At 33.8% G+C, this 22,057-nt stretch overlaps 1 long non-coding RNA gene and 1 pseudogene across 1 annotated transcript; both read right to left on the reverse strand.

The window, feature by feature from the left end:
• Positions 1–22,057, reverse strand: part of LOC132047794 (cysteine-rich receptor-like protein kinase 10) — a 73,204-nt pseudogene that overhangs the window by 40,473 nt on the left and 10,674 nt on the right.
• Positions 8,262–11,130, reverse strand: LOC132046291 (uncharacterized). The gene is made up of 2 exons (XR_009412680.1): positions 10,784–11,130; positions 8,262–9,564 (listed from the first exon to the last, which is right to left on the reverse strand). It is a non-coding gene; the product is annotated as an uncharacterized LOC132046291 (long non-coding RNA).

The following is a 22,057-nucleotide window of genomic DNA, read 5'->3' on the forward strand; positions in this document are numbered from 1 at the left end:
TACAAAATCAAAATAAGGAGTTGGGATCTCCTTGGTGAAACATCCACAGTTCATATATGAGAATTCCCATAATGTTCTGAATAAAATATTTCACTATTGGTTTTATAAAATCTATGAGTTGTACCACCAAAGGATGTGGTGCAGCGGATGTGTTGCTCCTTCTCGGGTTCGAACCCGGAGTATGAAAAATCCTTGGTAGGGAGCACTTTTTCCGAAATGGTACTATGCAGTGCGAATTCGGATATAATTGGGCTCCAACGCGGGTACCGCACACCGGATGAGAAACCAAAAAAGATCTCTGAGTTGTGAGTAAGAGAGTTGAAACAAAAGCATCATATATGAAAAGATTCATCTTTACCAAACTAACAAACAGTCTTGGCTTCTCTTGCAAAACAAAGGTTGTAAGATTTTCCCATCATATATGAAAGGATTCATCTTTACCAAACTAACACAGAGATTTGAAAGTCTTGGCTTCGCTTGCAAAACAAAGGTTGTAAGATTCTTGAACAAACAAATATTAAATCCGCTAGCCAACTATTGATCTAATTAATCTTTGAATCAAAAGACCTCATGTCTGTAAAATTGCTTCCAAACATAAATATTACCGAAGAAAAAGAAAAGAAATGTTTTGTCGTATGAGATCTCATAATTTCAAAATCTTTCAAAATATGAAATGAAAGCAACAAAAATATAATTAATTTTAAGTTAATTTTTATTTTTATTTTTATTTTTTATTTTTTATATTAAGCCATCACCATTAGGTTGTGGGCCTAAGGTGTGGGGGGTTTGGCTTGACCCCTACCATGTTATATTTAAGTTGAAATAACTTACAATGGAAAGAGAGGGACATGGAAACCTTGCCTCAATCCTACAAAAGTGATTGTTAAACAATCTGGGAAAAGGATAGCCTATACAAATTCCTTTCCCTATGGAACAAGCATAATTAACTAACAAAGAAGTTACATTTTTCATATCTCCTCCTAAAGGTTGGGATTTGCCATCTGTCCATTTGAAATATTCCCTTTACCTCTCTTGGAAATTCATGAAGAGAGTGATATAAGGTCCTATTTCCACTGGTTGCAGCCTGTTTAGCCAAAAAATCAGCCACTTGATTTGTTTCCTTAAAACAATGAGTAATCTCATGAGGAGTCTGATTGAGTGATCTGATAGTCTTCTTGATGTTGTGCTTGAGCTTTAAATTGTTGGTATCCTTTTTGTTGAGCATCTCACAGGTTAGAAGAGAATCAAGTTCAATGTGCAGATTGTCCAATCCTTGTTGTATGCACCAATTCACTCCATATTGAACTGCTATAGCTTCTGCCTGATTATTGCTATTGCAGTCAACAGGGATGGAAAAATCCATAATCATATTCCCCTCATTAATCCTCACCATACTACCTATACCAGCTTTGTTAGATTCTTTGAAGAAACTACCATCTGTGTTTAACTTGATCATTCCAATGCTAGGTTTCTTCCAGGACACAACAGTACATTTCACCCTTGGTCTGATCCTTTCTAGCTTGCTGCATAAACTGTTCCAGTTTTCTTCAGTTGAAATGGATGGAAAGGCATTTTGAATCACTGCTTTGATGTTCCAAGTGCATTGAGTAACCATTCTATAGTGGTAGAACCTATTCTTGTGTCCATATCTACAAGCTGACCAGGACTTCCATATTTCCCAACAGATCAAGATTGGAAGAGTTTGGATCACCAACTTATGGACTTTGTTATAAGTTCTAGTGTTCCACCAGTTACCAAATATAGTTCTTATTGGCCCATGCTGATGATTAATCCCAAGAGGTGCTCCCATAGCCTTCCATATACAATCAGCAGCCTGCCCTTTTATGAAAACATGTTGTACATCATCATGTTGAGGCACATAGCAGCATACACAATTCACTACTTCCTGAGTACTGTTATGCATCAAGGCTCTAGGAAATGGCAGTTTATTGAGAAACATTCTCCAACAAATGAAGGACATCTTGAATGGAATGGCATTGTGCCATAATTTGCCCATGAAATCATTGTTGTTTCTGTGTTTTCTGATCAGATCCCAAGCAGAACCATTTGAAAATTTCCCATCTTCAGTCTCATTCCATATAGCATAGTCTTTTCTATCTTCACAACCAATATTTATGGACATAACGTGTAAAGCAACTTGACCTGGAAGAGTAGTGTACAACTTTTGAGCATTCCAAATGTGATCTGTCATGTAATCCTGGACTTTGTCTCTGAAATTGCCTCTTGTCATATAATTTGAGCAGATTTGAGCCAATGAACCAATTTCAGTCCAGTTGTCCCACCAGAAGCTGCATGTACCAATGTTGATTTTCCACCTGATGCACCTCTCACTCTTTTCTCTTGACCAAAGCAAGTGTTTCCAAGCTTGTGAGTTCCCAGCAACCCACTTTTTCCCAACAAGATGCATTCTAGGACAGTACTTAGCAGTTAGAAACTCAGCCCAAAGAGAATTTTTTGCTCTGAATTTCCACCACCTCTTTACAGCAAGAGTGTCAGCAATATCTCTCATAGCTCTAGTAGCAATACCCAGTTATGTTTTAGGAAAACATAAATTCTCCCATGCACTCCAATGATACTTGTTTTTTCCATTAGCAGCTCACCAGAAGAAGTTGGCAATGTGTTTTTCCATTAGCTCCAAGGTACCTTTAGGAGGGTTAATAGCAGACAAAGTATATATAGGCAAGGATTGTATGACACTATTAATAAGAACCATTCTACCTCCACTAGACAACATGTTACCTTGCCAAGCATTTAGCCTTTTAACAATCGTAGAAACCATATTATCAAAGTAAACAATTCTTTTCCTACCAATATAGATAGGACATCCAAGATAAGTGAAAGGAAAATCTTTTTCTAGAAAACCAGTGCAACTTCTTATTCTATTTATTCTATAAGCACAGGTTTTAGGGGTGGTGAGGAAAAAACTCTTATCTTTATTGAACCATTTGACCAGAGACCTTTTCATATTTCCTAATATGCTTCATGATAAGCTTAATAGATCTAGAATTACCACTACTAAAAATGACAATATCATCTGCATCGGCTAAATGAGTGATCTGAGGACCATTTCTATGCATAGAGAAAGGAATGAAGTTCGGGTTGTTTAATAAACTGTTTAAAGACCTGGTGAGTACCTTAGCAACAATTATAAAGAGGGAAGGGGATATTAGATCCCCTTGTTTAAGACCTTGAGAAGATTTAAAAAAACCATGTCTAGTTCCATTGATAATAATAGAATACCAAACATTAGAGATGCTTCTCGAAATCAGATCAATCCAAAAATCATTAAAACCAAATTTATTTCAAACTTTGACAAGAAAGGACCAGGAAAGTTTGTCATATGCTTTTTCCATATCCAGTTTTAAGATGACATTTCCCCTCTTATTTTCTTTAGAGATCCCATGAATTATCTCCTGAGTAAGCATTACATTATTTGTAATACTTCTCCCAGGGACAAATCCACTTTGATTTTCTGAGATTAATTTAGGAAGAAGGGAATTGAGCCTAATAGCCAGGATTTTTGAAATAATCTTATTAGAGAAGTTACTCAAGCTAATAGGTCTCAGTTCAGAAAAACAAGTAGGAGTGTCAATTTTAGGAATAAGTGCAAGACAAGAATGAGTATAAATTTGGTGAGCATTTTACCATGAAAATAATCATGCACAAAAGCAATAATATCTTCTTTGATAATATGCCAACAATGCTAAAAAAAACTTACCATTGTACCCATCTGGTCCTGCAAAACTTTCCATGCTCATGTTGAAAACAGCTTGTTTAATCTCATCTTCCTTAGGTAATGAAGTCAGCATGTAATTATCCTCTGTGGTGATGATAGAAGGTATGCATTCTGTGATCCTGCTCTGCCTCTCTGTAAGATTCAAGTTGAATTGTTTACTGAAATGCTTAGTGGCAGCTTTAGCAATTTTTTCATCCCCTTGAACCTATCTTCCTCTCTGGTTTTTGATCCTATGAATCTATAATCTATGAATCTATAATCTTCTTCTCTTGTTCCTGAGAACACCGTGGAAATATCTAGTATTCTTGTCACCATCTTTGAACCATTTAAGCTGAGTTTTTTGTCTGAGCATTGAATCCTGGAGATTCATCCATCTAACATATTCAACATATCCCTCGTTTAAATTAGCTCTTCCTTGGTCAGTGTTGTTCATGACATCTAATTCTTCTTGCAATTCCACTTTTGCTTCCCACTCTTTAACCTGCTCATTAACATCTCCAATCGTTTGTCTAGACCAATTGCTAAGAGTTCTACTTAGCCTCTTTAGTTTGCATTGAAGCTTCCACATAGGGTTACCTCTAATATCCTCATTCCAACTTTCTTCGACAGTTTCCATAAACCCAGGGAGATCCACCCAAAAGTTCAGAAATTTAAAAAATTTGACATGATCTTGCTGAGGATTGTGACACTTTAATAAGAGTGGTCTATGATCAGAACCAATCCTGGATAAGTGTTTCACCACATTACTTTGAAACATTTCAGCCCAGTCTTCATTTACTAAGATTCTATCTAGTCTCATCCAAATTCTTTTGCTAGGAATCCAATAGTTGCACCCATATGAACTTAGGACCAGTAAATCCTATGTCACTCAAATCACAAGGTTCATACAGTTTATAAAGCCCAGGCTTTTAGAGGCTTTGCGGGGTAGACCTCCAAGTTTTTCATCTGGGTCCATAATGACATTGAAATCTCCACCCATGCACCATGGTCCATCTATAAGACTATTCATATCAACAATGCTATCCCAAAGATCAATTCTTTCTTCAGGAGTGCACTTTGCATAAACAGTAGTGACAAATTTGCCTTTATCAGTAGACAAATTTTTTAAACTAAGAGTAAGTTGTTGATCATTATTAGCAATGATCTCAGTGTTATCATGGTCATTCCAAAAACACCATATTTGGCCATTGGTATTAGCCTTATAATGATGGAAACCAAAATACCTTTTGTAGCCTTTAGTCTTGGTCATATCCATAAAGGGCTCATATATTGCTACAAAAGCCACTTTATTAATGTTGACAAGTTTCTTTAATCTGAGAAATGATTTTTTTGACCTAACCCCTAATATTCCAAAAGATTGCACTAATCATAAATGGATAGGGGAGGGGCACTTTGTCTTTGACCTTTATCTTTTCCTCTCTCAATAGCTGTAGGCTTTGATTTAGCATCTTTGATTCTCCTGTTTCTGCTTCTGCCTCTTAAGTCAGTTGAAATATCATTTCTTTGACTTTGAGCAGTATCCAGTTGATTTTTTTTGTTGTTTCTAGTGTCTGTTGAGTCAATTGACAGAGCTTGATTTCTGCCAAAGTCTCTAGTCTCCTTCCTTCTCTTATTTCCTTGTCTTGCATCACATTATCTTTCCTGTTTCCTTTGCTTTTATCACTAGTTTTGGTTTTGGATTTTTCTATGCGTTCCTCTTCCATATCTAGCTATGTTCCTTTCCAACATTTTTTATATAAGAAGGTAATAATTTAGTCTCCTTTCCAAGTCTTCATCCTTTCCATGGAATCCTAACCTTGTCCTCTTCATCCTTATTGAGCTGAATACTATTTGACTGACCATCCTTATGAATAATCTTATTGTGTCCTGAATTTCTTTCCCTTTTTTCATCAATGCTTTTGCAGTATTTACTAGTGTTATCCACTTTCTCATCAATTCTTTGTTCCACCATTTGAGGTTTAGCAGAATTATTTTTGATCCTCTTTTGTCTCTTAGCAATTTCTCCAGGCGTGACAGTCTTGAAAAGCAGTCTTTTTTGGAGTTTTCTTGACAACATTTTTTTCTTAGCTTTGTTCTTGAATCTCTTGCTAAGGAGCTCTTTTTGCTCTTTCACTGTACCATTTTTATCATGCTTAGTACCAGTATTCCTATCACCATCTTCCTGATGTTGATCTTTTTTGTTTTTCCCTTCTGCTTCCTCTTCATTGACATACAAATTTCCTTCTTTCTCATCATCTTCCTTTTTTTCCTCAGTCTTTTCAGGACCATCTTGTTTCCTATTTACGGCCAAATCAACAACATTTCCAACCTTGGCATGTTCCTTTCTATAATTTAGTTTTTTCAATAATCCTACAATCTATAGTATTGTGTCCCAATTTTTTAACGGTATTTTGGGCCAATTTTTTGATAGAATCCTTTGGCGATTTGCGTTTTCTTAAGTCCATTTCTATCCTAACTTTGGCCATACTTGGCCTTGATCGATTAGTCGTAGCAGCATCTAAAGTCAGGGGAGTGCCCACAGGGCTAAGAATTTGTTTCAGATAATGCCAAGTGTGAAGGTGAAAGGGCAAACCTAGTAGCAGGACCCAAGCTAGAGCATTAGGAAGATCCTCCTCTGGTTTAAAATCCGGCGACCATTTCTGTAACCACATTTGCATTCCATCTATTTCAAGCACCCTTCTGTACCAAATGGTACTGAAATCCCGTCCATTTGTAAAATCGATAAAGACATTGAAGTTATCAAAAACACCAACTGAAGCGGTTCCTTTAATAGTAACCAGCTCCTTAAATTGTGACCTAATTTTGTCAATTTGCGGACGAGCTTTTAGGAATCGACCCACTAAAGTGTATCTACACTCAGCAGCCATGACTCCATAATATTCCAGACCTTTAAAGATGATAGTAGGAACTCCATTATGCAAAGTTTGCTTTGCCATAACCCGTTCCCTTTCATGTCTAATAGGTAATTGCACAGATCTTGATGGGGCTGTGATTATGTTAGCATAAAAGCTTATTTCTTGAATTCCCACTGTAGATTGAGTCACACCTTCAGGAGGAATTGATTCCTTCGGATAAGAAGAGAGCCTCCCGACACCTTAGGTGGAGCATTGTGACCAGGATATAGCCGTTATTGACCGTTAGCTAAGGAAAGAGAAGATAGAGAAATTAGATGTTCTTTTTATGTTTTCTGTAATTTAAGTTAATTAACTATTCATGTGGTGGGCTGTATAGAATACCTTTATGGGAATGGACAAAATCCTGATGAGAGCGCTTCCTCCTTTAATGGCTCTTACGTGGCAAGAGTATGGATTACTTTGGACAGTTTGTTCGGGATACCAAATAGTTATACAAAAAAGACCTTTATTCAATTATTTTAAATTTAAATTAGACATGCAAGTAGAATTGAATACTCCAATTTTTATGTAAGTCTAATAACATTCGACCAGAATTGTAAACTAGTAGTTAAAAATGCTTAAAAGTTAAATGCTTTGCCTTAATAATCTAACTACCACCACAACTTTTTTTAGAAAAAAAAAATCTAATCCTACAACGACCAACTCAACAGTCTCTACCTATGAAGTATCAACCCAACAGTCGCAACGATTTTATTATTCAAGGAGCAATAGTCCCTCATAATAATTCCTCTATCTGTGTCCACGGAATCTACTATGGGTTTAACATAATCATTGTGGTCAACAATCAATAGCTCCGAACCCACCGTTTGCGATTTACGCCGTGTCTATTCATATATGTTTTCAAATGGCCGAACAATTTGTCAATCTACATTGACGGTATTGTATGTTTCATTACTTTCTTTACTCTGTTTTATATGGCATCTACTTTGTTCTTATCTAATTAATCTACTGACACATATTTCATGCTAGGATGGCCCGACTTTGAAATTTTTGAGAAGGTGCCTGTGGAATTAGTTATATTAGCATAACTTAAAGTTCCTTCTGCTAAAAATTGTTAACATTACATAAGAGGCAATGTTAAATTATCAAGAAAATAATAACAATATACATAATTTTTCCTTGACGTTATTCTACATGTTCTATCAAGGGAATTACAGGTATTTGAGTACACAACAAATTCAAAGCAGCAAAAGTGATTGAGAACGGAGAAGTGTGAGGACAGATAATTATCATAATTTTGAAATATTCGCTCAATCTAATCCAATTTAGCTTTGAGAATTGGTTTAATCAAAAGTTAAATTCCTAAATTACCTCTAATAATATCTAAAAATAAAATAAATTGAAGTAACCTTTCTTAAAAAGGTGTGTGTCCTTTCAACCATGTCAACCTTTAGGCTTAAAAAACATTTTCTTTCAAAATTAGTCTCCATCCGTTGGTAAATCTTCAGAGATGAAACAAAGTTTAACATTATATTATTACTAGGGGTGTATGGCCCGTGCTGGACGTAATATCACTGTTACAGGACAATTGCTCTTCAGATAGTTGCAATCATGGAGTTGTACGACAGAACATCAGCTAACAACACGACTTTAGCATATTATTAGACAATAATGTTGCATAGCAATTCAGTTTTCTTGTTCAAATGTTACAACAGCAAGGAGTGAGGTATTACAAACTGTATCTGTTCAGCCAAAAGTATTGCAGCATTACGCACTTTGTTTACAAATTAAGCACAACCTGGTATGTAGATAATTTAAGCAAATCAAGCTTCCAAGCAAGCAACATATATGGTGTTAATGTATCTCCAGTTTCATGGCTTCTGTGCAGGTGTATTTGATGTTTGTCCTTATGGCAAGAGTGGCAAAGGTAGTTGACAAACTCTAATGGGTACCTTGAGACACATTACAAAGAAATAAGTAATGACACAATAATATAAAAGATATGCTTAAGCACTACTGCCCTAACAATCGTGATGAATGATGATCACAGATATAACATTCTTACACGAATGGAAGCCAAACAATCTTCTTTTATCATCCTGTTGAATGGAAGCCATCAATTTGATTATATCATTGTGCCATCACAGAAATGTAGTTATCCTCAGTATTGTTCTATTTTATAGGACAAAAAAGGCTCAGCAAGCTACACAAAGCAGATTCCCGAAATACCTTTTTGGATATTTCTCAGTATCCCGGCTATTCATGGAGCGTGAGATGCAGGGAACTAATCATTTGCTTCTGGAAAAAATCGAAGAATTTATTGAAAATATAGTTTGCAGCACATTATTACCATATTGATCTATTTGTGAAGCTTGCACAACATAGGAAATTCTGTTATAAAGTCAAAACAGGCATGCAGACAGAATGGACATTTCGTGAACATTGACATTTAACTTGGGTATATACCTATAGTTAAAATTTAGAACTTCGAACAAGAAAATTGAAACAGCATATCTTTTAAGAACATGAATCATTTTCAGATCTATTCGTACTCAACCATTGACTCAGTAGAATCCCTCAATTCACGCATATAGCTCTCAGAGTAAATAGTTATAATTAGTCTACGCAAGACGTTTGGGCACGATTTGCGAGTAAAAGACCAAAAGGAAATATAAATGTATGAGCAAGTAGAAGACATGGCATGTTATACTTCAATTATTTAACATATACAGGGATATGTAGTGAAAATGCACGTCTTAGTGTGATATTTGATTTTTAGCTTGATTTATAAGTTGCTAAAAGCACCAAATTCAGTTATTGAAATTTTCTAATGTGTATAGGCATAATAAAAGCTGCATCTTAAGAAAGTAAAAGGAGAGGGGGAATTACTTGTCAACAACTATTTCGCCCATTAGCAAAAATGTCATACAAGAACTGCTTCTCTTTCAAGCTCTGTATAGCAAGTCAAAAAGAAAAAAGATTCAGTGTATGTTTTTCAAATATTAGGTATTTAATATCTTAACATATTCGCTCAAATCATCCCATAAAAATACTTACCACTGATTTACCTTTCTCAAAAGCAACTATCATTCCCTCCGTAGAAAAGCAGATAGATTTAATACCATTCAAAGGATAGCCAAAAGTGGAGCTTGAAAACAAAACTAACCCTAGAATTCAAAATTAAATTCCACAACATACTGAAAACAAAGGTCATGATAATTAATGATATGTGTGAAAAGTTGTTAAGCTTACATGATGTAATTCTGAAAGCATGAGGCACAGCTAAAGAAGAAGAAATTCCAAACCCATAGTAAGATAAATTTGGAGCGAAATCTGATCTAAGAGGTGTAAAGATGTAAAAAGACATCATGAGAGAACATGCATTATTTTAATCCAAAACTTCACTTTCTTCAAACAGTCAGAATCAACATAAATTCCATGATCATCAACAATGTAGTCATTCATCTTCAAAGACTTATCTTCTTGGGACCTGAATTTTCTTAATTCCATTAAGTTGTTTCAAAAAATTTAGATCACGAATCAAGTATGTAATGAACGATAACGTACTACAAGAAAAAAATTAATAAAATTGAAAATCAAAAACTAAAAGTTGCTCCAGTAACCAAGTTGTCTAATTACTTTAGCATCACCACACCACCGAATTAATTTGTTTCTTCCAAAGCAAGTTCAACAATTCTACCACATCATTTTTCTCACCTGCTATATATCAATTAAAATATGTTTCTTTTATCGAAAGATCTATTTAAAATAATTGTAGAACTAAATGCAATTTCTCAGCTTCTATAGACGAACACTCAGTAAACTTAAGCCTCCCAAGGAATATACCCACAAATGAAAATTGCGAGATACACATAGAATGAGAATTGGAAAAATAAAGAGATATTACCCGGAATAAGGTGATTGGGACTCAATCAATCTATATGAGTCACTCAATCAACTAATAACTCAATCCTAAATTAGTTAAAACTGGATATATGAGTCCTCTATATATATAAAAGCCCCAACGAATTCTCACAAGAAATGCGAATGTCACCACCTTGGATATTAACTAAATTAACTTTGGGAAATGCAATAATAAAAATAAATTATAGCAGTTTATTAGAATTTCTGGAATCCCATAAAACTGAAAGAAATAATAAAGTTGGATCACCTGAAAAGTTCCGTTCTCGGTGTTGAAATTTTCTGCTTGCGGATCGGCATCTTCATTGAAAATCGAACTTTGATTGGTGACTTTTTTAGTTTTCTTGCTTTGCTTCCACCCAGTAATAGACCCAAAAATATATTGGGCTAATTTTTGTTAGGGTTGGGAATGAAAGGGATGAGTTCGCTGTTCAATTGCAGGGAAGAGGAAGGTGGTCGTAGGAGTAGAAGGCACGTAGCTAATTAGTAATGCTCCACTAAACTAAAATGACTAAATTATCCTTGATTTGAAATTTATTGACACCTAAACAGACATGTTGAAACCCTCTCTTATATAATATTATTACAATAAAATATTAAAAATAGGAACTCTAAATTAAAAGGTTGCATTATCTAATTACTATTTTTTTTTTATTAACCTGAATACCCTACTTATTAAAAAGCCACCAATTTATTTGAAGAGATGCAATCTTTAAGATTAGTTACTAAAGGTTGAATTAACTAACGGTTCTTGTTCTTTGCCGTTATAATGGTTGATTCACTATATAAATTTACTTATCAACTACTGCTATATTAGTTTTATAATATGAAGCCCGATATGTTTAGATTTAAATAAAAAAACTATCGAAGCACGAATATTATTTTTTTTTTAATTTTTTTTTTTGGTAATTAAACTTTCCATTAATCACCAAAGCTGAACATTACAAATCGGTGTAGCAAGTTATACACATCGTGCTAGCAGTCTTAAACTAAACACGAGCTAGGCTAGAATCTAAGACAATGAAATAAATGTTGAAATCTAGGGGAAGCTCTAACACATAATACATAAACGATCTCTTTTGCTACTTTGTCCCAACTTCTACTTTGTTTCTCAAAGATTCTCATGTTCCTCTCAATCCAGATGGCATGAATGACTTCTGTGCATAGCATCTTGGTAGCTTGAGCCTTCAGTGATCTCCCTTTTGTCATCGTAATCAGCCATTGTTGATGCTGCTCCCAGTTAGCTGGAGGATAAGGTTGCATTTGATTGATCGCGTCATTTATCTATATTGGACAAAAGAAAATTGGGCACGATATCTAAAAGAAGGAAAAAATATGTTGCATCTAATGTAGGAAAATTAAACACGGCAAATCATAGCAAACCCATACTCAAAAAATTAGATAAACCTAAAGAAATTATTTGCTATCCATATATTTTACTTTGACATAATAAATTTTATAGGAAACAAACAAATATTAAAGGCAATATCAGATGTACTTGATACTGTGTTGCTGAAATATCAAGTTGATGTTGCTCATATTAAACTATATTGTGTTGCTGAAATATTTAAAATCAAAAGAATAATAAAGTTGAAAATTTGATATATTAGAAGAATAGTTATTGGTCGAACATTAGTTTGTTGCATTAACTTTTATCTTCAACACAATATACATTCAATAACAATAATGGTAAGCCAAAAAATAAATTTTATCCAAGTAAAAAAAGATGATTGTTACACCCCGTATCTTAGAACTAAGGTTAGACTCGTATCGTCAGAGTTTTAATAGAAAAAACTGAATGTTTGAACGTTTTGCGAAAATGGTTGATAGGCCTATTTCGGGCAGCCATAGCTCCTTGATTAGTTGGGAATTTGGGAAAGTACCCTTAATGAAAGTTGTAGTACGTAGAAATATTTTTCTAACGATATAAGGATCAGACCAATCAGAGATCGGAGCAAAGAGATATGATCGTCTCAAGATGGCTAATAGTAAGTTGCTTAAAATTCTATAAACTCGGCTAAGTTTTCGATACGTCTGCCTTCCAGTCCAATTTAGTGAAAATCCATTGAGAATTTGAGAAAACTTAAAATATGAAGTTGTGGCCTTTGAAATACCTTTCCAACGGTATATTATGGATCCTGAACAGAGTTCTGTACAAGAAGTTAGGCCCATTTTACCGAACACTGCACAGAACCGACACATGTCACTTGTGAGGGCGCGTGCGATGGCCCCGCATCACGGGACGATTGCACAAAAACACCCTCTATGACCACTGACCTGCAGGGGGTCGAGCGCTGCATGTGCATCGCGGACCCATCGCATAAAAGGTCGAGTTTCGGGTCAAAAGTCAAATTTTCGTGTTTTCTCTTATATTTAAGCTTGGGGTTTATTTCCTTAACACCCCTAATCATGAGAAATCATCCTAAGGCAGGAGAGAACAAGTCACAAGCCTCAAGAACCTTCCAATGTGAATTTTATCATGATTCTAGTTTGAATTCAAGTCCCTAATCCCTTTCTAACTTGAGTAAACCCTTCTAATCGATAGAGTTGTGATTGGAACATAATTGTTGGACGTGGAAACCCTAGAACTAGAATTCAAGAGGATTGAACTTCAAAAAGGTAATTCTCTACTCTCTGATCATTCATAGTAGTGAATTGATGAGTTCTTGAGAGAATAATAAATGGGTTTAGTAAAGAGAATTACACGAACTATAGTAGGGTTTTGGATTGTTGACTTGAGATTGTTGTAATCATATGGGTGATGGAGAATGATGTTAATTACCACTAATTGAGATTGTAGAATCACCTAGAAGTAATAGAATGAGAATTGGGTGAGGAAAACAACATTAAAGAAGGTTGTGGAGCTTTATGCCCACCAAGTATTTGATAAAATGCTTAAGTGACCAAAGCATGGATATTATTGCTAATATGGAATCCCTTTGACTTGTGTTGCTATAGATTAAAGTTGAAAGGGTTGACGAACGTTGTATTATGTTCAAAGGCCGGAATTAAGATATGTGAGGCTAACTCTCTACGTTTAAGAATGTTAATGATTCTCCCTACGCCACGTTCGTTTACAACGTTACCAATTGCCTCAAAAATATAGTTAAGCTTAGTTCCTTGAATAGTTGCAGAACTTCAATTCTCTAGTTTCATAGTTCATTCATGACTTTCATTCCGGATGTTGTGAGCTCAGTGCGTAATCAATATAGACTTGTGTTTGATACCCATGAGTCTCAGTCTAGAATACTCAGCATATTTATAAATAGTTAAAGCGTTAGTTCTCATAATCAGTTCATGAATACATGTATGAGTGAATCATTGCCCAGTATGTCAGTGTTGTATCTTTTAGCATGATTCTCAGTTCTTTTATGTAAATTGCTTAATGATGAACACCTGTGTTATTGGGCCTAAGGCCGCAGTTATGTATACGTATACTTGGGCCTGAGGCCACATCTTGTGCACATATATATTGGGCCTGAGGCCACATATTATTTATTCAGATAAACAGGTGGTTCCTCATTCAGAACAGGGAGTATTCATATCTTTATTTCCTTGTTTCAGTTATCAGTTCAGTTTCAGTTTTAGTATTTACAGTTCTTTCTTCTAGTTGCTTTACATACCAGTGCAATTCAAATGTCTCGACGTCCGCTTTTGCCGGGCTCGCATCTGCGATGCATGTAACGATTTACGAGGTTGACGATTCTTCTTGCTAGGACCTTCTCGTATCGGTGGCACTTGGTGAGCCCAGTTCCTCGGCGTTATCATACTTTCGGTCTTCATGGGGAGTTCGTCGGTGAACAGGTATGCGGGGCCTTATCCCTGGAAATGTCGGACTTTATTATTCTTAGAGGCGCCATAGACTATAGTTGCAGTCAGTCAGATGTTTAGCAGGCTTTTGTGTTAGCCTTGTCGGCCACTTATTCAGACTTTCGGGCTTATTCATTATTTCCGCATTTATGATATTTCAGACAGACTCTTAGAAGATCGACATGTGTTAGTATTATTTCTATTTAGTATGTTTTGATGTCACATGTTGATTCGGGCCAGGTTGGTTCGCTCGGTCACGCAAACGAAAAGACCGAAAGTGTCGTGTTACGCCCAGGCCATGGTTCGGGGTGTGACAATGATACCAACTCAGTTGATTGTGTACAACTATAAACTAAAACAATGACAGAAGTAGAAGACAATACTACTAAAAAATCACCTCTTTCTCAAAGATAACTTCGATTGTTCTTCTTCGTGGCTTCAAACAATAACTTCGATTGTTCTTCTTCATAGCTTCAACAATATCATCATTTAGACATTAATAAACAAGCACCTTATGACGATCCACATATATTGATCATTTACAAAACTTGTATTTTATTATTTTATGTTTGATAATTATTAATTAGAGATTTATTTTAATAATGTTAATATTCTTTTATAACATCATATACTACAAAGCTCGGTATACACGTGCAATGCACGTACAGAAAAACTAGTATTATTTAAACTGGTATGGAAGGAGTACTACTCTGATCCCTGGAAAAGGAGACTTATTTTCTTCCGTTTTTTTCTTTCATTTTTTTGTGGCTTAATTACCACACGGCACACGCAGACAACATAATTCAAAGAATTAATTCCAAGGTTTTAAAACTTAAAGGGCAAAGGTGCAAAGATAACCTTCAACTTTGCGATTTAGAGCAGATATATCCCTTGTTACAAAAGTGGTGTGTATATACCCTCACCATTACAAAATGATGCAAATATACCCCTACATTTACAAAATGGTGCAAATGTGTCCTTTTTGTTGACGGAATTTTTTTTAAAAAAAAAAAATCATTTATGTTATTTTTTAATTAAAAAAATGTCACTTGACTTTTAAAAAAAGTCTACCCATTTTTTTTAGTAGATATACTTTTTTAAAGCCATATAGTAATTTTTTCTGGTGGGTCGGGTCTGGTTCGTTTAAAAAAATGGGTAAACTTATTTTTTTAAGTCACGGAGATAATTTTTGTAAACGAACCAGACTCGACACACCAAAATAAATTAGCATGCAGCTTTAGAAAAATATGTTTACTTACAAAAAATAGGTAGACTTTTTTTAAGTCACGTGATATTTTTTTAATTAAAAAATAACCTAAATGATTTTTTTTTTAAAATCCCGTCAGCAAAAAGGATATATTTGCACCATTTTGTAACGGCAGGGGTATATATTACCACTTTGTAAAGAGGGTTATATCTGCTCTAAATCGCAAAGTTGAGGGGTATATTTGCACCTTTGCCCAAACTTAAAAGATGGGCTAAAAAATCCCGAATTCTAATGTGACATTTGAATGTAGTCCATACCGCATAGGAACAGTTAAAATCATTGGGACAAAATTAGATGGGACAAAATTAGATGCCATAAAGAGTGGGAACATTGAGTGGCAGGACCCCAAAAGTCTTTTTCTAAGTGATAGAAAAATTTTGGGGTTAAGTTTTAAACTTTTAAAAAAAACCTTTTCTCTTTCTCTCTTTCTTCTTCCATGTTCGTCATCCCCGAAAATCATTCCTTTACTCCCAAATTCTTGCCTTCCTTCATATTCTATGTGTGTAATCATCGTTGGAAGCTAAACTTGAAGTATATATACATTTTGGCTGATGAAAAACGTGAAGAAGGAGCTGGAAGACATTGATGACCATTAACAAAGCTTTGAAGCTCTAATTAAAAAATGTGGCTTACCGCAAACGAACTTCATTTTGAGTGAGTGATACCTAAAAAAAAAAAAAATCGGAACATCGAGGAGAATTCATATCTGAAATTTGAAGCAATTTTGTTGAGATTTGACATGATTTTGAATCGATTTTATAACAACTCTCAAGGTTGAAGAAGATGATTGTTCAAATTTTGGATTACCACAATTGAGCTCTATTTCACATGAGTGATATCTCAAAAGAATCGGAACGTGGAGGGGAGCTCATATTTGAAATTTGAAGCAGTTTGGTTAAGATTTGACATGGTTTCGGATCAAATTACAGCAATTGTTCGTCCAAAATAAAGAAAACGACACTGCTAGAAGTGGTCGAGCAGAATCTTTACTCAGGTCTATAGTTTCTACTAAGCTTCTGCATTGGCCATTATAGACCTGAGTAAAGATTCTGTTGACACCTAATTTTGACCCTCCTTTCTTCCGATTCACTTTTTAAGCTTCTAAATTAATAATTACCTTATTTTCGCTACTATTCTCTACTATTATAATAATTATCCTTTCATTATCATTGTCACTATTTTTCAGAATTACTAACTTATAATTACATTTTTATTATTTTACACCTCTTTTTAATAATTGATCGTCATTACTTTATGTTAGTACTTATTAAATTAGCTATAAGTTGATACTTTATATGCTAAATCATTAACGATAAGTTTGTAAAATTAGTACTTTATTTTCTACATATTAATTACTATACTAATTGTCATTGCATAATATAATGTGCTAGTTATTAAGTTAGAAGCCCAAAGGAACTTTTATAAGGAAGAGGGAATTTAAGTCCAAAACGATGGCCCAATTTTCGGCCAAGTTAGCAGCCCAATATACCCCAAATAGCACAAACCCGCCAAGTCTTTGAATAGACCAAACTACCCTCACTTTATCCGACAAAATGACTTAAACACCCCTTCATTCAAATTCAATTAGGGTTGATTTCTTTCACTTTCTAAGCGCAGCTTTTTACTCCTTCTCTATTATACTTTCATGGCAGAGCCTCTTTCTTTTCTTCCCATTTTTGTTGAAAGTTTAGTCCTTCATCAGCCATGGCAGGGTTTGACTATCCTCTTTTCGTGCAAGCCTCGATTCAGTCAACATAACTAGGTTTCTCTCAAACAATTCATATCACCTGCACAATATCTTTATCCATGAGCATGTTTTTGGGCAAAGGTGCAAATATATTCCTCAACTTTGCGATTTAGAGCAGATATATCCCTCATTACAAAAGTAGTGTATATATACCCTTGCCAATGGTGCAAATATACCCCTGCCGTTACAAAATGGTGTAAATATACCCCTGCCGTTATAAAATGGTGCAAATATACTCTTTTCGCTGACAGGGGTTATTTAAAAACATTATTTAGGTTATTTTTTTAATTACAAAAAATGCCATGTGATTTTAAAAAAAAGTCTACCCTTTTTTTTTTAGTAGACATATTTTTCTAAAGCCACATAATAATTTTTTTCTGATGGATCGGGTCTAATTCGTTTAAAAAAGTGGGTGACTTTTTTTTAAGTCACGGAGATATTTTTTTTAAATGAACTATACCCGATACACCAAAAAAAAAAAATTACCATGACTTTACAAAAATATGTCTACTAAAAAAAAATGGGTAGACTTTCTTAAAAGTCACGTGGCATTTTTTTTAATTAAAAAATAACATAAATGATTTTTAAAAAAAACTCCCATCAGCGAAAAGGGTATATTTGCACAATTTTCAGTAGATATTTTTGCACAATTTTGTAATGCATACGCAGATATATACACTACTTTTAGAACTATGACATCTGCTCTAAATGGTATATTTACACTTTTGTCCTTTACTTAAAGTCTTAAGAATGCAAATTGATATATTCTAATTCTGCTTTGGTAGAAGTCTCTGTTAGGATTTCTTATTCATTTTTGCTCTAAGAATTGGTTCATGACAAAAAGAGAAACAATGTATGATTATGTGCTAAGACTTTTAAGTACTTGAATTTGTATGCTTCTTAAAATATTTGAGGCTGTATGCTTTGCAGATGTCCCCTTTTTTTTTTTTTTTTTAATTTACTGTATATGTGCCTTTAAATCATGTCCAGGGTATGTTATTAAGAACGGATTGGCTTTACTTAATACTTCTAATTTGTTAGCATTAGGGGGGCTTTTCTTGTGTTTCCCGTCATTATGATGTATGAGATAATTTAGTACAATATTACCACCAGGTGATTTTTCAGCTTTGTTGTTTCATTTCCATGCCTATTAAAGATTTGGTTCCTTTTCTAACTCCATTTTCTTTCTTTTCGTCGCTGCATAAATACCGGAGCCGAAGAGTTTCACTTGAGACTCAACGACGTTGACGTCGCGAGGAGTTTTTATACAGGACTCCATGTCTTTGCTAAGACAGGGAATCCGCATCTACAGTCTTCAGTCACTCCCATTTCTCGCTCTCTCTCGAAACTCATACAAACAGACACCCGAAGAGAAGCGAGAGGAAATGGCAAACATTCGGCTATACTTTTCCTTTAGTTACTTATTCTGGATATTATACCTGATTTCTTTTCTAGTTGTTACCATGAATACTTGATTGTTTGTTTCGGTGATTTGTTTGAAGCATTCTGAAGTTAGTTGATCTTGATCTAACACCTAGCAAGACATCTAATTATTAATCAAGTCATTTGTCACATAGGATCATCACTTCTAAGTTTACAAAGTATTTACTCATTCTATCATATGGAACTTAGTATTTAGATATAAAGTTTTTAAATCTATATCTAATCTGGAGTGGGAATGGATTTTTTTTTTCCAGCAATAATTATAACTTTTTTTTTTTTTTGTTTCTAAAATGACAAGGTTTAAAGTTTCACTTCTATTATCCCGAGGTTTTCAAAAAGAAATATCTTACACTGTTTTTTCTGTGCCAAAAAGGAGCTATAAGCTAAAAGTTTGAAACTTTTCTCAAGCCTTATTTGGTTTCTTTACCTAAAAATATTTTCTTTTCCTTTTAAGTTTTTGACGTGAATCAGATTTGGTCAGATCCACTATTTCTCACTTTCCAAGTTCAAACATTACCTCTTTTATTCTTTATTCTATTTTTAATCAATTTTCTACGAGAGCATAAAAAAGAGTAGCTTACTTTCGAAAATGAACTGGATAACTTCTTAAGTTAATGTATTATTTTGTCTTTTATTCGTATCCTTAATACCCTTTTTTTTTTTTTTAATAATAAAGGACACCCATGAAAACTATTTTTTACTAGCCTTAATTAAATCATTAAGCCCGTACGGTTAACCATTTTTAATGGATCTTAAAAGGTGCTTAACACCTTCCCTTTAGATTAATTGAACCCTTACCTAGATCTTAGGTTTAGTAGACTTAAAATGGAGTTAATTTTAGACAATTATTTTAATTAACTTTACGTGTCCTAGTTCACCATAATTAATTAGGTGGCGACTCCTTAACTTTAATTTAATCCGTAATTACCGGAATGTTGTAAACCATTTTGACCCTGGTTAAAATGGGGTATAACAAATTCTACTAGACTATTTCTGGCAGTGTCGTCTTCTTCCTTTTGGACTAACAACTGCTGTAATTTGATCCGAAACCATGTCAAATCTTATATATAATGCATATATACAGCAGTTGTTATATGGAATGTAGCAGCTGCCAATGCCTAAAAAAAAATTAGAACATCTAGGAGAATTCATATATGAAATTTGAAGCAATTTCGTTGAGATTTGACATGATTTTGGATCTATTTTTAGCAACTCTCAAGGTTGAAGAAGATGATTGTTCAAATTTTGGATTACCACAATCGAGCTCTATTTCACATGAGTGATATCTCAAAAGAATCAGAACGTGGAGGGGAGCTCATATATGATATGAAATTTGAAGCAGTTTGGTTAAGATTTAACATGGTTTTGGATCAAATTACAACAGTTGTTCATCCAAAAGGAAGAATACGACACTGCTAGAAATAAACTAGCAGAATCTTTACTCAGGTCTATAGTTTCCACTAAGCTTCTGCATTGGCCATTATAGACCCGAGTAAAGATTCTACTAGACTATTTCTGGCAGTGTCGTCTTCTTCCTTTTGGACGAACAACTGCTGTAATTTGATCTGAAACCATGTCAAATCTTATATATATATATAATGCATATATACAGCAGTTGTCATATGGAATGTAGCAACATAAGTTTTATTAGCATTCTATAGTTTCTACTAAGCTTCTACATTGGCTATATATATATATATATATATATATATATATATATATATATATATATATATATATATATATATATATATAAATGAGAACTGAAAAGGGTCACACGTTAGCCACTAAGAAGCGACTACGGTTATTTGAAGCGACTATGCTTTTTGTAAGTAACCCACGGTTTAAATCAAATTATCTTGAAAATTGGTGAATTAATTCTTGAAATTTATCATTGTTGGCATTTAAATGAATATTTAACAAAATGATAACGTCATTATTGATATATCTACTAATATCATTGAAATACAAGTCGTTGCTATTAATCTAAACATTACAAGTTGGTCGCATAATTATATCACCTATTGCAATAAAGACAAGAACATTTCACATTGATCGCATGTAATTATGTCATCAATTTCAATATAGATCATATGTAGTATAGTAATCATTTGCTACATGACTAAAAAAATATGTGATGTTCACATATAGTTATGTCAGCATTTCCAAATTGTTACATATAGCTATGATCATCATAACTTTTTCTTCAACGCATTATTAACATTACTCATTAATTATCATTATTTTATATTATTACAGTGTTGTTTCACTAATTTCATGGTGATAACATATTGTTTAGTTACAAATATAAGTTTTACAATCTAAAATTAGTTCACTTCTTATTAAAAAAAATCTTTTTTGCTTACAAAAGATGAAGTTATACAAGTCATTCGCTATTAATCTAAATATTACTTGTTGGTTGCATAGTTATTTCACCTATTGCAATAAAGACAAGAACATTTCACATTAATCACATGTAATTATGTCATCAATTTCAATATGGATCATATTTATTATAGTAACCATTTGCAACATGGCTAAAAAAATATGTGATGTTCACATATAGTTATGTCACCAATTCCAAGTTGTTACATATAGCTATGATCATCATAACTTTTTCCTCAACACATTATTAACATTACTCATTAATTATCATTATTTTAGATTATTATAGTGTTGTTTCACTAATTTCATGGTGATAACATATTGTTCAGTTATAAATATAAGTTTTATAATCTAAAATTAGTTCACTTCTTATTAAAAAAAAAAAAATCTTTTTTGGTTACAAAAGCAAGTGTTTGGTTGTAGATTCTAATAACATGCATAGCTGACTTATTAGCAGAGTATGCAAGTGTGGTGACATAGCTCTTTTGAGGACCCCATTCTGCTATAATAGTTCTCGTTTATAGTTTAGTTATAAATATGAAGTGTTCATCTTCAACCTCAAGTTCAAATATGAAATTTTTATCTTTTATCTCAAGCTCAAATTTGATTTTATGCAAAACCACCTTTAATTTTCTCCAAATTCCCTTAAATTTGGATTTAGACTACTCAAAAGATCCCCAACAAAACCCAATAACATCCACTTGAAATAAATCACTCCTTCATAAAATCAATTTTTCAAGTTTGAAGCTCAAGCTTCAACAATGGCTATCCTCAAGCTCAAATATGAAATTCAATCCTAAACCACCTTAAATCTTCTCGAAAATCTCTAAAATTTGAGATTTAAATGCATCAAAATATCCCCACTAAAATCC

This window comes from Lycium ferocissimum, chromosome 2, assembly GCF_029784015.1.
Source record: "Lycium ferocissimum isolate CSIRO_LF1 chromosome 2, AGI_CSIRO_Lferr_CH_V1, whole genome shotgun sequence".
NCBI lineage: Eukaryota > Viridiplantae > Streptophyta > Magnoliopsida > Solanales > Solanaceae > Lycium > Lycium ferocissimum.